At 42.6% G+C, this 13,761-nt stretch overlaps 1 protein-coding gene across 6 annotated transcripts in view; it reads left to right on the top strand.

The window, feature by feature from the left end:
• kiaa1217 (KIAA1217 ortholog) overlaps positions 1-13,761 on the top strand; it is a 182,318-nt gene that overhangs the window by 93,817 nt on the left and 74,740 nt on the right. The gene's annotated exons all lie outside the window — the stretch shown is intronic.

Genomic DNA, 13,761 nt, shown 5'->3' with positions numbered 1-13,761 from the left:
ATCGAACGCAGCCTTTGGCACTTCTCTAGTGGAGCATAGTTCAACATCTTACATCAGGTCAGTTGTAGTTGACAAAATACTTCTGCGTAGGAGTCCAATGCTTTTTTGGAAGTATTAAGTATATCAGAGGGAAAAGAGTAAGACCACTGAGGCATTATTAAAATTTATTTTTTTATTTTGTCTTTCACTTTGACTTAAAAAGAAAGTAAAATTGTGGCCCTCAAATCTATCTCTAATATACACATTTCTCATCTAATATTATGGGGATTATTTAGACTTATGACAGACCATTGCTATTGGTGGATTTGCTGTCAAAACACTGGTATACATATCATTATACTGCAACAGGGAGATACAATGCAACGATGTTGGGTTGGTGTTGCATTTATGTACCGACAATCTCCCTTTTAAACGGATTTCCTGTTCCTGTTCCATGCTTATCTTGACTGTCCCCAGTCAAAATATCAGGGTTGTGTCTTTTTTCCCAGGCTTAGTATTAGTATTTAGAACTAAATGGCCACTGAGTGAATATGGTCAATGGAGAGCAAGCGAGTGGAGCATTTTGGTTCTTGTCATTCCCTATATCCGTGTACAGTACTGTACCTTCACCCTGCAAGTCATTGCATGCAGTGTGACATCTGGATCTCAACCTTGGGCAAAAGGTATGCACCTGACTTCAAACAGAGAGGAGGAGGTGGAGGCACATGATCTCAGCACCGTCAGGGCCAGCTACATGCAAGCATCTGTTTTTTTTGATGATCCAAGGCCACACTGACCGTCTGTGTGGTCTGTTGCCAATTGGCAACTTAATTTAGTCGAAGATAAGGGAATCGGTGTGTGTGTGTGTGTGTTTGTGGGGGGGGGGGGGGGTAAAAAAAAGGGGAAAAAACAATGCAGGAAGCCTGTCATACAGTCAACAGTGTTACATCATCGACTCGTGATGGCTCGCTCTCTTCACACAGAGAGGGTCATCGCCATGTTGGCTTGTGGTGGAAATCTTTTGTCAAAATTCCGTTTTTTGCCATTGACATTCAAAATGAGTGGAGAATAATATTACCAGAAACACATAAAGAGCGAGCCCTGAATGACCGTAACAGGTCTATAACTCTGAGAGTGTACAAATGGAACCAAATGGACCCTTTAAGGGGCTCCTTGCAAATAAAACATTTGAGAACACTAGTACTAGTTGGACTCCTAATATGCCATAGTGTCGTAGTGAATAAGTGTCATTCATATTCTGAAAAAAAAGGAAAGAAATGGGGACTTGACATTCAGTAGTACTACTAGTAAGACACCTGAGGGTGACATGCGACCTCAGGGTGACATGTGACCTCGCGCCAATTCTTGACCATCTGGCCAACCACAGCGTTTCTCTGACGATTCGAGTTGTTGTCATTCTGGGGGGAGTTTGGTCATGTTCCCCGTACAGGAAGTGATGTCACGACTCACTGACATCACACTGACATCACTTCCTGTACAGAAGGTCACTCAAGCGACAAGGTTTTTCAGGGTAAATGCGACCTTCGGCGCAATAATTGGGTATTATGATCAAAATAACAACATTGGGTATTATGATCAAAATAACAACATTTAAATGGTGTGTAAAAAAAAGAAAATCTCAAATTTGCCACAGACAAGGCCAAGTCTTTGCCACAGACACAATTTTGTCCACGTACGGACATGTTGATGACCTATGCTCAGAGGTAACACACAAGACACAGGTAATGAGGAACACCTGGAAGCCCACAGTGTGTTGGAGGGCATAGATTCCAAATGTCAGCAACACATGGGAGGTGGTGATGTATTAGCCTGGTTGATTGTAGTCGAGCAGTTACCTATAGTTCCGTTCATGTTATATCGTGTCATAACGTGTTACCTACTGCTAGTCAGGTGATATACTGTCATAAGAACTACGTGCAAAGTTATATATGTATCTGTCAAACATTTTACTGACAACTCAGTTAGTTTCTTTTTATCTGGCTGGCACATTATACATGTTTTGAAGCCAGTGTTGCCCATGGTTGGGAGCCAATAAGAAAACAAGTCTGTGATGAGCCTGCAGCTCCAGCAGGGCAGGCACACTGGTGATTAAATGCCCTAAGCCTCAACGGCTGCAATGCTGTTGAGTGTGAGGAGTTGGCGTTTTCTCCATTTATCATGGCTGACAGAACGTGTGTGTGTGTGTGTGTGTGTGTGTGTGTGTGTGTGTGTGTGTGTGTGTGTTCCCATAACAAAGCCAGATGTTCTCCTATTCCAGGAGCACCGCCCAAAAATGACAATCTTGAATTTACAAGATTTCAACGTGGTGCACAATGATGTCATTGTACCTGAGAATAATAATGAACTAATAATGTCAAGATTTTTTCATTTAAAAACGGCGTGTCGATTTTTCTTCTTCTTCACCCTGTGTACTAGGGCATTCACGAATAGTGATTTTTAGTATTCGAATTATTCGACCTCAAAGTATTCGAATAGTCGAATATTCTACAGGACTGGCCAAACTGTCAAATATTAAGTAAGCAAGAGGCGAACATTGTGAAAATAGCCGATCTACATGCTCACAACGGCGTTGTGAGCATGTAGATCTGCTATTTTCACAATATTTATCTGCGGAACCGAGTCACATTAAATGTAATACCTGCAATTCCAAGTGCTTGTCAGGGTGGGGGTCCCCAGTTCAAATATGTTTATTTTGGGGGTCACGGTCTAAAAAGGTTTGGGAACCCCTGGTATAGAGCATTATTCATTCTTATGACTTCCTATCTAGCCAAGCTTTATAAACTATATATTTTCTAAAGAGAAAACAATAAAAAAATAAAAATAAGCAAATATTCGACTTTGGTGAACAACGTCGAATAGTGACTTTGATATTCGAATATTTGAATATTCGAATATTTGGTGAATGCCCTACTGTGTATGTGTTTATGTTACACACCTACAGTATGTGACAGTATGTGAAAATCGACACGCCGTTTTTAAATGCATGCACGCCGTGAATGTATGCACGGCGGGTTTGGGGTTTCATATTATATTATTCATGCCTTCAGCCCACCTGGGTGGACATTACAGTGCAGAGACGAAGAGAGACAGAGAGACATTTGTGGAACATAGGGTTAAAGGAGTAGTTCGCCTAAAAATGACTTATTTCCTATCAATCGCACACCTCACGAAGCCTTGAATTCGTGGAGATTCTTTTGGTTTACGTCGCATTCCAAAGCCAAAATATTTATGACCGGGGTCAATCGGTCAATAGGAGACTCTTTGTCTCCGCCGGTCATCAAATTATTGTCTGAGGAATGCGACAAACACAAGAGAATAGGGTGTGTAATTGATAGAAAATAAGAACTCTTTTGGGTCAACTACTCCCTTAAGTTTAATCAGATATAAACGGAATATCTTAAGGTCCCTTTGTTACTAATTGAGCATGTGGTCCATTTCATGCTAGGGATGGGACGATAAGCGATATTATCGTTCACAATAATCGTATCGTGGATATTTGATTTATCGTGAAATCGTCCTCCGTTATGCACTGGGATCAATTCACCTTTTATTTGTCGATGCTGCATATCTGGTACCATTTTAAACCCTCTATAATTGGTAAAAGGTACTCATGATATACGTACTTGATAGTACAGTCTTTTTTTTCACTCTATCAATGTCTTTGCCAAAAAATAGCGGATCTACAAGCTCGTTGCAACGTGTTGTGAGCTTGTAGATCTGCAATTTTTTTGGCAAATGTTCCGCCCCAGGATAATGGATTTTGATTTATCGCGATAATATTGTAAAAAACACATACATTTCTTTTGTCACAATAATCGTGATATGAAATGTTCATATCGTCCCATCCCTATTTCATGCCTCCTACTGTTACAGTTAAGGAGTCTCTGACACAGATACATTCCTTCAGGTGCTGGGGTATAAAGTATAATGCACAGAGAAAGAGCTTGAGTGGTCCTTGGTGACTTTTAATTAGACATGAATAGCACAGCCATTATCAACGCTGCATTGTTTCATAGCAGCGTGCAGCAGCTTACCTGCCTTCTTGCAATGTAGCCTGGTGCTTTACAACAGTTGAGACTTTGAATTCATTATTTGTGAATAAAAAAATAAAAAAATAAAACGTCAAGGCTACTTTGATTACTGATGATGTATATATACAGGTATGTACAAATACATACCTTGGCCACACAATGATCAAAAGGATAATATTACGCGATATCCTTTAACATGTACACTATGTGTTAATTAATGTGCGTGCGCGCATGTAGATCTGTGCCCACAGGTGTGCACGAAAGAGTCTTTGGGTAAAAGCGTGGGTGTGCCTTCCACCTGGGGGAGGGGGGGGGGGGGGTACATACAGTAAGGGTATAGAAAACAGTGTGCACTCATGAAATATATATATCCACAACTTTCCAACATCCCATCGTGCATTGCGCAGAAGTTGCACGGAGCTTCCGGCGCCGCAGCCGAGTGTGATCTACAAGCTCACAACGGTTGCATCTGCGACGCGACGTGAGCTTGTATGTCTGCTGGTAACCGGAAGTGTGGTGCAAAAAAATCTCCAGTAAATTCCAGCGGAAAGAGGTGGATATATATATATATATACACACAGAATGTACTCAAAAAATCAATATCAAAATAATTCAATAACCCGGATTGATGTGTGCGTGCAAAAGTGCACACGTGTACAGTGCACGTGTGTCCGTGTGTTTTTTTTTTGTGTGTTTTGTAAAAAATAATAATAGGTGTTGTAGAGGATGCAGGACTGCAGTTCCTGTGGGGAGGAGTAGAAGAATGCCTTTGTCCTTGTGGTCGGAGGCTGTAAGCCATGCACAGTGCACTGCACACACACATCTCCACAGTTCTCAGCAGAACATGCCTTTTCTCCAGTGGTGTAAAGTAACTAAGTACATTTAATTAGGTACTGTACTTAAGTACAATTTTGAGGTATCTGTACTTTACTTGAGTATTTCCAATTTCCAAGACTTTTACTTCTACTCCACTACCAGTGTTGTACCCGAACGCGTTCAAAGAACGATCGTTCATGAACACGCTCATATTTTGGGCGAACGTGAACTGAACGTAATTGTTTTCGCTTGATGAACGATATTGTCGAACGCGGTCATTCTGACGCCCGTGAACGACGTTCGTCGGCGTTCGTCGGCCGTTCATGCGGCGGTCCGCGCCTCCGCGGTCGTCTGTCCTCTGCTCCTCTCGTCTCTCTTTTCATTCACATGCTCCAATAGTAGGCACTGCACGCAGCTCCTCGTGAACGTTCCTCCGTTGATATGCGGTGCTGTCTGCACTCTGCTGCAGCACTGTGAATCTCCTCCTCGTCTCGCAAGCCTGACTGACTATACTTTGTCCTATGTGTGTTGCACGGCGAAAATAGCTGATCTGCAAGCTCACAACGCGTCGCATCCACGAGACAACGTGAGCTTGTAGATCAGCTACTTTAACCAACGCGGAAACATGCAGTGCACGAGAAACGTCTGCCTTCTAGTGGGGTTCCTTGTACATGTAATTTTTTGTTTTTTTTCTAGTGGGGTTCCTTGTACATGTAATTTTTTGTTTTTATTTCAAATGTGTGTTAAAGTTTCTTTCACTTCCAATTTGTAGATTATGGTCTATAGAACAATTTTGGTTAGAGTGTCAAGACAGTAGATTGAAGAAAAATATATTTTTTGCCCTATTTCCAAAATGACCAAAATCGGAATTGTGTTTTTTGAACAATGTCTTAGTTTTCCCACAACTGCTGTGTAATATATATATATTTGTATTGCTATATCAAGTCAATACTGTGTGGGGAATCAATTGGAGTCAAATATTTGTTTTGAATATTATGATATTTCACACAATGAGACAATAACATGGTTATTACATTCAGCCCTTCACAATAAGGGTGCAGGAAGACTGGGAACTAGGCAGTGGGCACATAAATATTGTGGGCACCTCAATGTTAAGTTGGATGAAATTATTGCTGTGTGTGGTTCTATATGGGCTGAGTCAATAATTTTGACAAATAATAGCATGCAGCAACGTCTAAACATTTATATATATATAGACCTTTATATATATATTTTCCTTTTTTTTTTTTTTTTTTTTGAATAGCCAAAAGTATAAAAAAAATATGGTTAAAAAAAGAACTAAAAAAGAACTATGTAGTTCATTTTGGGGAACCATGAACTTTAGTTCATAATGGGGAATTATGAACAAAAAATGAACTAGTTCATTTTAGAAGTTCTGAACTTGAACTTGAACTAGTTCGTTTTTAAAGTGAACTTTCCCAACACTGTCCACTACATCTCGACTCGGATCAACATATTGTACTTTTACTCCACTACATTTAATTGGAAACTTTAGTTACTGGATACTTTGCAGATATAAATTACAATATTACAAAACATACATTAACCACTTTAGCCTTATTTTATACCATGGCTATTTGAAAATAGCCGATCTACAAGCTCACAACGCGTCGCGATGCGACACGTTGTGAGCTTGTAGATCGGCTATTTTCAAACATATCGTACTTTTACTTTTGGTACTTTAAGTACATTTTGATGCCAGTATTTTTGCACTTTTACTCAAGTACATTTTTAATTCCAGACTATTAGGGTGCCCTCACACCAAAATACCTAGAGTGGAATCCGCCAATGCATTTCAATGAGATGTGCCAGTAGAGGATTTCTGCAAAAAAAAAAAAAAAAACGCTCCATTCTCATTGAAATGCATTGGTGGATTCCACTCTAGGTATTTTGGTGTGAGGGCACCCTTACTTGTAATGGAATACTTCCACATTGCAGTATTGATACTTTTACTTGAGTAAACCACTGTTTTTCTCACTGGATAGACACTCTCTGCAGAGACCAGGTTCATGTGAGGACGTGTCAAATAGGTGCATTCAGAGCATGTTTGGGTTGGTTCAGGCTGTTTGGTGTGTGTGTGTGTGTGTGTGTGTGTGTGTATGCATAGGAGCACTCCCTGCTTGTCTGTACGTGTGTGTGTGTGTTTATTATAATAATAGATACCTATTTCTTCCCGCGAGGGAAATTCAGTATTTTCAGCCCAACCCAGCTGATTAGCTGCCCACAAGGAGCGCGTGAGCAATTAGGGGTTGAGAGTCTTGCTCAGGTACACACATCGACATTGCTAACCTGGCCTGGAATCGAACCTGGGACAACCAGGGGCTCTGGTTCCCCAGGTGGGCTCCCTAAGCATTCAGCTATGCCGCCCTATACTGCATGCGTGCATGCATGGTGTGCATGCGTGCACATGTCTGTGTACTGTAAATGCAAGGCAAAGGCTTATTATGGGAACGCTGGAGAGAGAAGTCAAAAGTGTCCTAAAACCCGCCTTGCTTCCAAAAACCTGGATATTAATTAAACAGGTCTGGGCACAGTGGGCAGGTCGTGACAGTCTCCAGCAGCCGTGTCAGCAGAAAAGTTTGTTTTCTTTACAAAGTGGGAGAGAGAAAGTGAGGCTTTCAGTACAGTCATACAGTGAGGCGTGTTGAAAATTGAAATTGTTACATGCATAAGAATAGTAAATGATATGCCAGCTCTACTCTGGGTTGTCCAGGCCTGTAGGGCTGTGGGTTGCATAAGACATGACACAACACAACATGACATCCAGGAAAACATGCTGGTAAACTCCTCAAGCTACAGAGCAGTGAGGGTTTTCCGCGCGTGTGCTGCTGTATGCATAGATTTGCATTTTTCCCCCCGCATTTTATTTTGCGCATATAATGTCCATGGGTCGGTGGGTATGTGTATGTGTGTGTGAGAGAGAATGGGCCTGCATGCCCATGCCCATGCCCTGTATCTTCTGTAGGCACCCAGGGTCCCCGAGGGCAGCAGTGTGGTAGAGGGTCTTCATCAGTCAGGCCTTTATCTGGACCCGACCGTGGTGTCATCTTGCTGTCTTCCTCCGTAGCCTCGGGGCCAGAGATCCAGGCTTAAATTGGACACAGGGTCTTCCAAGGATGGAGTTTTCTTTGTTGTTGTTTGGGCGTGGCGGTTTTATGAGCTGCTAGGGAGTCATTAAAGATGTCATCTGTCTCGAGGTGTGTTTTCTGTCAGATTAACTCAGTTGTGCTTGAAAACGTAATTGACTGATGGTATTGATGTACATTTTACTACATCTATCTACCCCTCGGCCCCACCCACCCAATCGCTCCGTCTGTCTCTCTCTCTCTGTCCGTCCATTCATCTGTCTCTGTCTGTCTGTATGTCTGTCTGTCTCTCTTTATCTCTCTCTCTCTCTCACACGCACACACACACACACAGACAATGGTGCTCTGCTGCTGAACACAAACATACAAAGCAAGACTGTTTCCTGCCCGTCATCCTGATGATGATGGCAATTGTGTGAGTTTATATAGCGTGTTGTTGTGTTTGGGTCACTTCGGGTGGTGGAGTGGGGGGTGGGGGGGTCATCCGCTGGGGGTGGTGGTGGGGGAGGGGGTTGTTGGTGGAAGAGAGCAGAGCAGAGAGCAGTACAGGATGTGACAGACAGGACAGGAGTTGCGTAGAGAGGCAGAATGGAATAACACTAGATGAAGAGAGAACCGTGTCCAGCAAAGCAGGGAGATATCCCAGGTCACGCATGGATGTTCACTGGTGGAAGGGAGACATCAGCTAATCCGATATGGTAAAAGAATATGATTTTATTGTCCAGTTGTGTTTTTTTTTTATCCAGATCATAGAGTTTTAAGGAGATAGAATGTATTCCTCAGTTCAGATAGATAGGTTTATGTGAGCTAAATATCGTTGCTTGATTGATTGATTGAAGACTTTATTAGAAGTTTGCATAGAAAAAGGTACAGTTTCATGACGGTACAGTTCACCCCTTAGTTGAGAGAGAGATGAAGTAGGGACCCCCACAACCTTTTCATAGATTCCATATAGTTTCATATTGTTTGACAGCACGATCATCAGTGTATTTTTGATGCATGTCAATTTGTATTTTCAGTAGGGGTGGATATTGGCAAGAATCTCGCGATGCAATACGTATCACGATACTTGGGTCACGATGCAATAGTATCAGGATATATTGCGAATCTTTGCGATACGATACTATTGCGATATATCAGCTTTAAAAGCCGAAGGCGCTGATCTAATGTTGTTGTTTTCGTCGTTCGCAGCAATTTTATCGAGAGACCTCACTCACTGAAGGGGAAGTAGCTACTATAGTACAGCAACATCTAGAGGCAGCTGAGTGTCAGGACCGAACTTCTACCATTGGTTCCTATGCATGGGAACATATTTTATTTTCCTCAAAGTATCGCGATACTACTGCCCAAAGTATCGATACAGTATTGGCAAATAAACTATCGCGATGTATTGCCATATCGATTATATTGCCCACCCCTAATTTTCAGACTTGAACCGTCAATACTTAATAAAGTTGACCTTTCACTATGTACTTAGTCTGCTCTTTTCCCCCTCTACACAAAACCTCTTTGCCAAAAATAGCCGATCTACAAGCTCACAGCTTGTAACTCTTGTAACTCTGAGGACCTCCTAGAGGTCCCGGACGCCCTGTTGAAGACCCTTGTCTCAAACTTACTTCATCATACAAGAGTATCGCACAAAAGTTGTGAAAATAGCAGATCTACAAGCTCACAATGCGTCGCATGCAGGTTTCCACCTGACGGCGATGCGATATAACAATCTGCACGGCCGCATATAGTCAGGTGTAGAAGCGTCCATGGAGTGACATGGTGACGTGTATGACGTATCGTCTGTCAACACTCGCGCATGGAAGGGAGGCAGAGATGTCTGCCAACGATAAGGGAGGGACTGACCTCGTGCACACCAGTGGGTCACATCAATTCGACAGCCCAGATGAGCTGTTTTGAAATATCACTTGTGGCAGAGGAGATAGCATCTCTCTCTCCTCTTCCTCTTGCTCTTCCTGTGTGGATTAGGGATGGGATGATAATCGCTATTATCGTTTATCGTGATAAAAAATCAAAGCAAGTTTGAAGTGAGCGGTGATGCATGTGTGTGTGCGTGGCTGTGTGTGTGCGCGGCTGTGTGTGTGTGTGTGTGTGTGTGTGTGTGTGTGTGTGTGTGTGTGTGTGTGTGTGTGTGTGTGTGTGTGTGTGTGTGTGTGTGAGACGCAACAGCGCCACTTGGTCACCAGCGGTATTGCAGCTCATGATATGGACATTGTAACATAGTTAGACGGGAACGGACAAAGTCACTCTTAGGAGCCGGTTGAATTCATCGTGATCAATTGCCCTCTAATGCCTCCATCACACACTGGGGTCAATTCACCTTTTATTTGCCGAGTACCACTTGAACCCTCTATAATTGGTCAAATGGACCTGGAAATAATTAACGTACTTGATACAGTCTTTTTTTCACTCTCTAACAAATCTCTTTGCCAAAAATAGCCCATCTACAAGCTCACAACACGGCGCGTTGTGAGCTTGTAGATCGGCTATTTTTGGCAAACATTCCACCCCAGAAAAATAGATGTTGGGGATATTTTGATTACGCGATAATATCGTAAATCGCATTTTTCTTCCACAATAATCATGACATGAAATTTTCATATGATTCCATCCTTACCTCCACATGGTCATCACATTGTCTCTGCTCTTCCTGTGAGGATGCAGGCTGACCAATCACCAATCACAGTGGCCTGCGCGTGGTTTTAGCCACGCATGACCACTTAGACTTAATTATGAGTCAGTGCTTATTGTTTTGCCAATAAATTCCGAGCATAACCGCGTTATGAAATAGATAATAATAAATCATTTATTTCCATGTGCGTGCTGGCGCGTGGTTCTCAAAATCCCACAACATTTCAATCAACCATCCAAAGGCACGCTTCACGTCCATAAAACAATTCGACTGTTGGGGATACTGTAACACCAACTGCTGTTAGCGGGCCAATTAACATGGCCCATCTCGCAAAGGTCATCTGAGGATTTGGATGGAGGGATTAGAGTAGGAATGCAGCGCACTGGAGAGGGGGGGAAGAGAGGGTAGTCAAGAATGGATGAATGGGAATGGATGACATGGGGAATTTTTAGTATAAGGTCATTAAAGCTGGGAGAGAGAGTAGGCAATGGCATGCTGTCTGGCTGTCCATACACATACCGCTAAACTGACTGCTTTACTGAGATGGACAGTGCTCTGTGCAGTGATACAATGGCGTTGAATGTCTGTAAAGTCTAAACAGGTGGGGTGGGGTTCTTTACATTTTGAGTTTTCACACAAAAGCCACCAACCTGCGTTACATTGCTTTTTTAGCTGACATGCCTATCCAGATTCAGTCTTTAGTTCAAGGACACCTCACCACTTGAAGCGTACAGTAGCACTCCTGTTCTTCTGGGCATGTCATAATAGGCCAACTATAGGGACAACTGTAAATTCAGTTAGGTGTTGGCAGTGGCCGTCCAGTCGTCCGGTCAGGCCGTCAGGGACGTGTAACTCATCAAGTAAAATTCACTTTAGTGATATACTATATCAATAGTGATATATCATCTGAACTTTATATAGCTGACTTAAAGTAGTTAACCTATTTAGAGTCTGATCCTATTCAATGCTGATGCAAATGTTCTGCCGCTATTGGCATAATGATATACAGTATTTGTATGAATTCAGAAAAAAGGGACCCCAATTTAAACATCCCAAAAGATTTCTTGTGGACTTTTAAGCCTCTATCAGAGTCGGCACCGCGGTGGAAGGCTATCCACCGCGGTGTAGTCTTTTTGAGTCATAAAACTACAACGTTACGTCATTCCTCTCGGTGAAGAGCTTTCCACCGCGAGTCCCGACACATCTCTCTGTTTTTACTATCAGACAGATAGGCTCTTCACCCCGTTCACTGATTGGTCCATCTAGACCAGTCAGTCACGGTGAATAGGACTTCACCGTGACTGACTATGATGGCCTTCACTTATTTTCTGACTTGAGGTGAAAAGCTTTCCTCCTAAAATTTGTGGTGGATAGCTCTTCACCGCAGACTCTGATAGAGGCTTTATCCTTTTAGTTGAACGTGTTCTTGTCCTGTACCTTTTCCTATGCAAACTTCTAATAAAGCATTCAATCAATCAATCAATCAATCAATACTCCTTCTAGGGAGACTCCCATACGAGGAGATTCTCTACTACATGGACATTCTGCAAATAAATCGCCGATCTACTTGTGACGGGCGGCTACTTTTGGTGTCTAGATTTGATGTGTGTAGAGGGGGAAAAAGGATGGGACCAGGTATAGACCTTTGGGGGACGCCTGTCAACGATGTGTATGCTTTAAGTGCTTAAACAGGACACATGGTGATTGATGTTTTGCTGTCGTCTGTTTTGCAGGTGTTGATTGATTACGGGTCAGTCTCTTTACAGCCATTAAGTCCGCCTATCAACCTCCCCCCAGGGTGCTTTAGAAAATACATGTCAGAAAATGTGTATATTCTTCAGTCTTTCACCTTTATCGGCAACGCTTTCCTGTAGTACAGGGGTCTTCAACGTTTTCAAGCCAAAGACCCCTTAGTTACGAGGGAGATGAAGCAGGGACCCCCACAACCTCTTCATAGATTCCATATAGTTTCATTGTTTGACAGCACGATCATCAGTGTATTTTGGATTCATGTTTTCAGATATTTAACCACTTGAACCGTCAATACTTAATAAACTTGACCTTTCACTATGTACTTAGTCTGCTCTTTTCCCCTGTAGATCGGCTATTTTTGGCTAAGTTCTCAGTATATGGACGCTAGGGTTCAAGTGGTTAAAAAAAGCGGGAAGAAAAAACAAGTTTCTATCACACAAAGATTTGGAGGACCCCCTGTAGTAACTCTGAGGACCCACTGGGGGTCCCGGAACCCCTGTTGAAGACCCCTGCTGTAGTAATTCCCGATCACCTTCATTTCACACACTGACCTTCCCCGACTCCACACAGTTGAGCGTCACAAAAGTGTGTGTGTGTGAGGTGAAGCGTAGGCCTGCCTGTCATGGTTACAAGTTGACGATGAATCGTCACACTAATAATTACGATTAACGATTTAAACGGACAACGGAACATAATGAATAACAATTACATTTCCCTTTAGGCTTCACAATCATGCACAGGAAAGATTAAGATATGTCAAATAACTGAAATATACAAAGAAATGTCATTTATTAATTTATACAAAAATGCTTAAAAAAAACATGCCGATCTACAAGCTTAGAGCGCGTCACTTTGTGACGCGTTGTAAGCGTACATAGATCACCTATTTTTATGTATGAAAATTTTTCAACGTGCAAACGATTATGACAGAATAATTGCGCTTAACTCAAATAATTTTGATTAGACGATTATGCAGTAATTACAGTATAGTAAGGGGTTAACAGCCAGCGGACCAAACTTCTTCTGTTTGAGTCTCTGCCACAGAGATCAGGCCAGGTAATTACGTTTAGCTCTGTTTCCTCTCCTCCAGGGACCCTGGCCAAAATTAGCATCTTAAGTGGAAAGTCGTGCTGGCACTGTGCGCGTGCGTGCGTGCGTGCGTGCGTGCGTGCGTGCGTGCGTGAGCGCGTGTGTGTGTGAGCGTGTGCGTGCGTGCGTGCGTGCGCGCTCCAAAACGCACGCAAGCTTCCACCTCTTCTCTGAGGTCTGCATTCTTTCAAGTCCGAAACACAAGCAAAGGCTGAATGCGGAAAACTTGTTTCTCTGGTTACCTGTGTGTGTGTGTGTGTGTGTGTGTGTGTGTGTGTGTGTGTGTGTGTGTGTGTGTGTGTGTGTGTGTGTGCGTAAGTTACTG

This window comes from Nannobrachium achirus (assembly GCF_963921795.1).
Source record: "Nannobrachium achirus genome assembly, chromosome: 21".
In the NCBI taxonomy this organism is placed as follows: domain Eukaryota; kingdom Metazoa; phylum Chordata; class Actinopteri; order Myctophiformes; family Myctophidae; genus Nannobrachium; species Nannobrachium achirus.
Note: the sequence above shows the minus strand (reverse complement) of the source record. Positions and strands in the feature narration are given on the sequence as shown.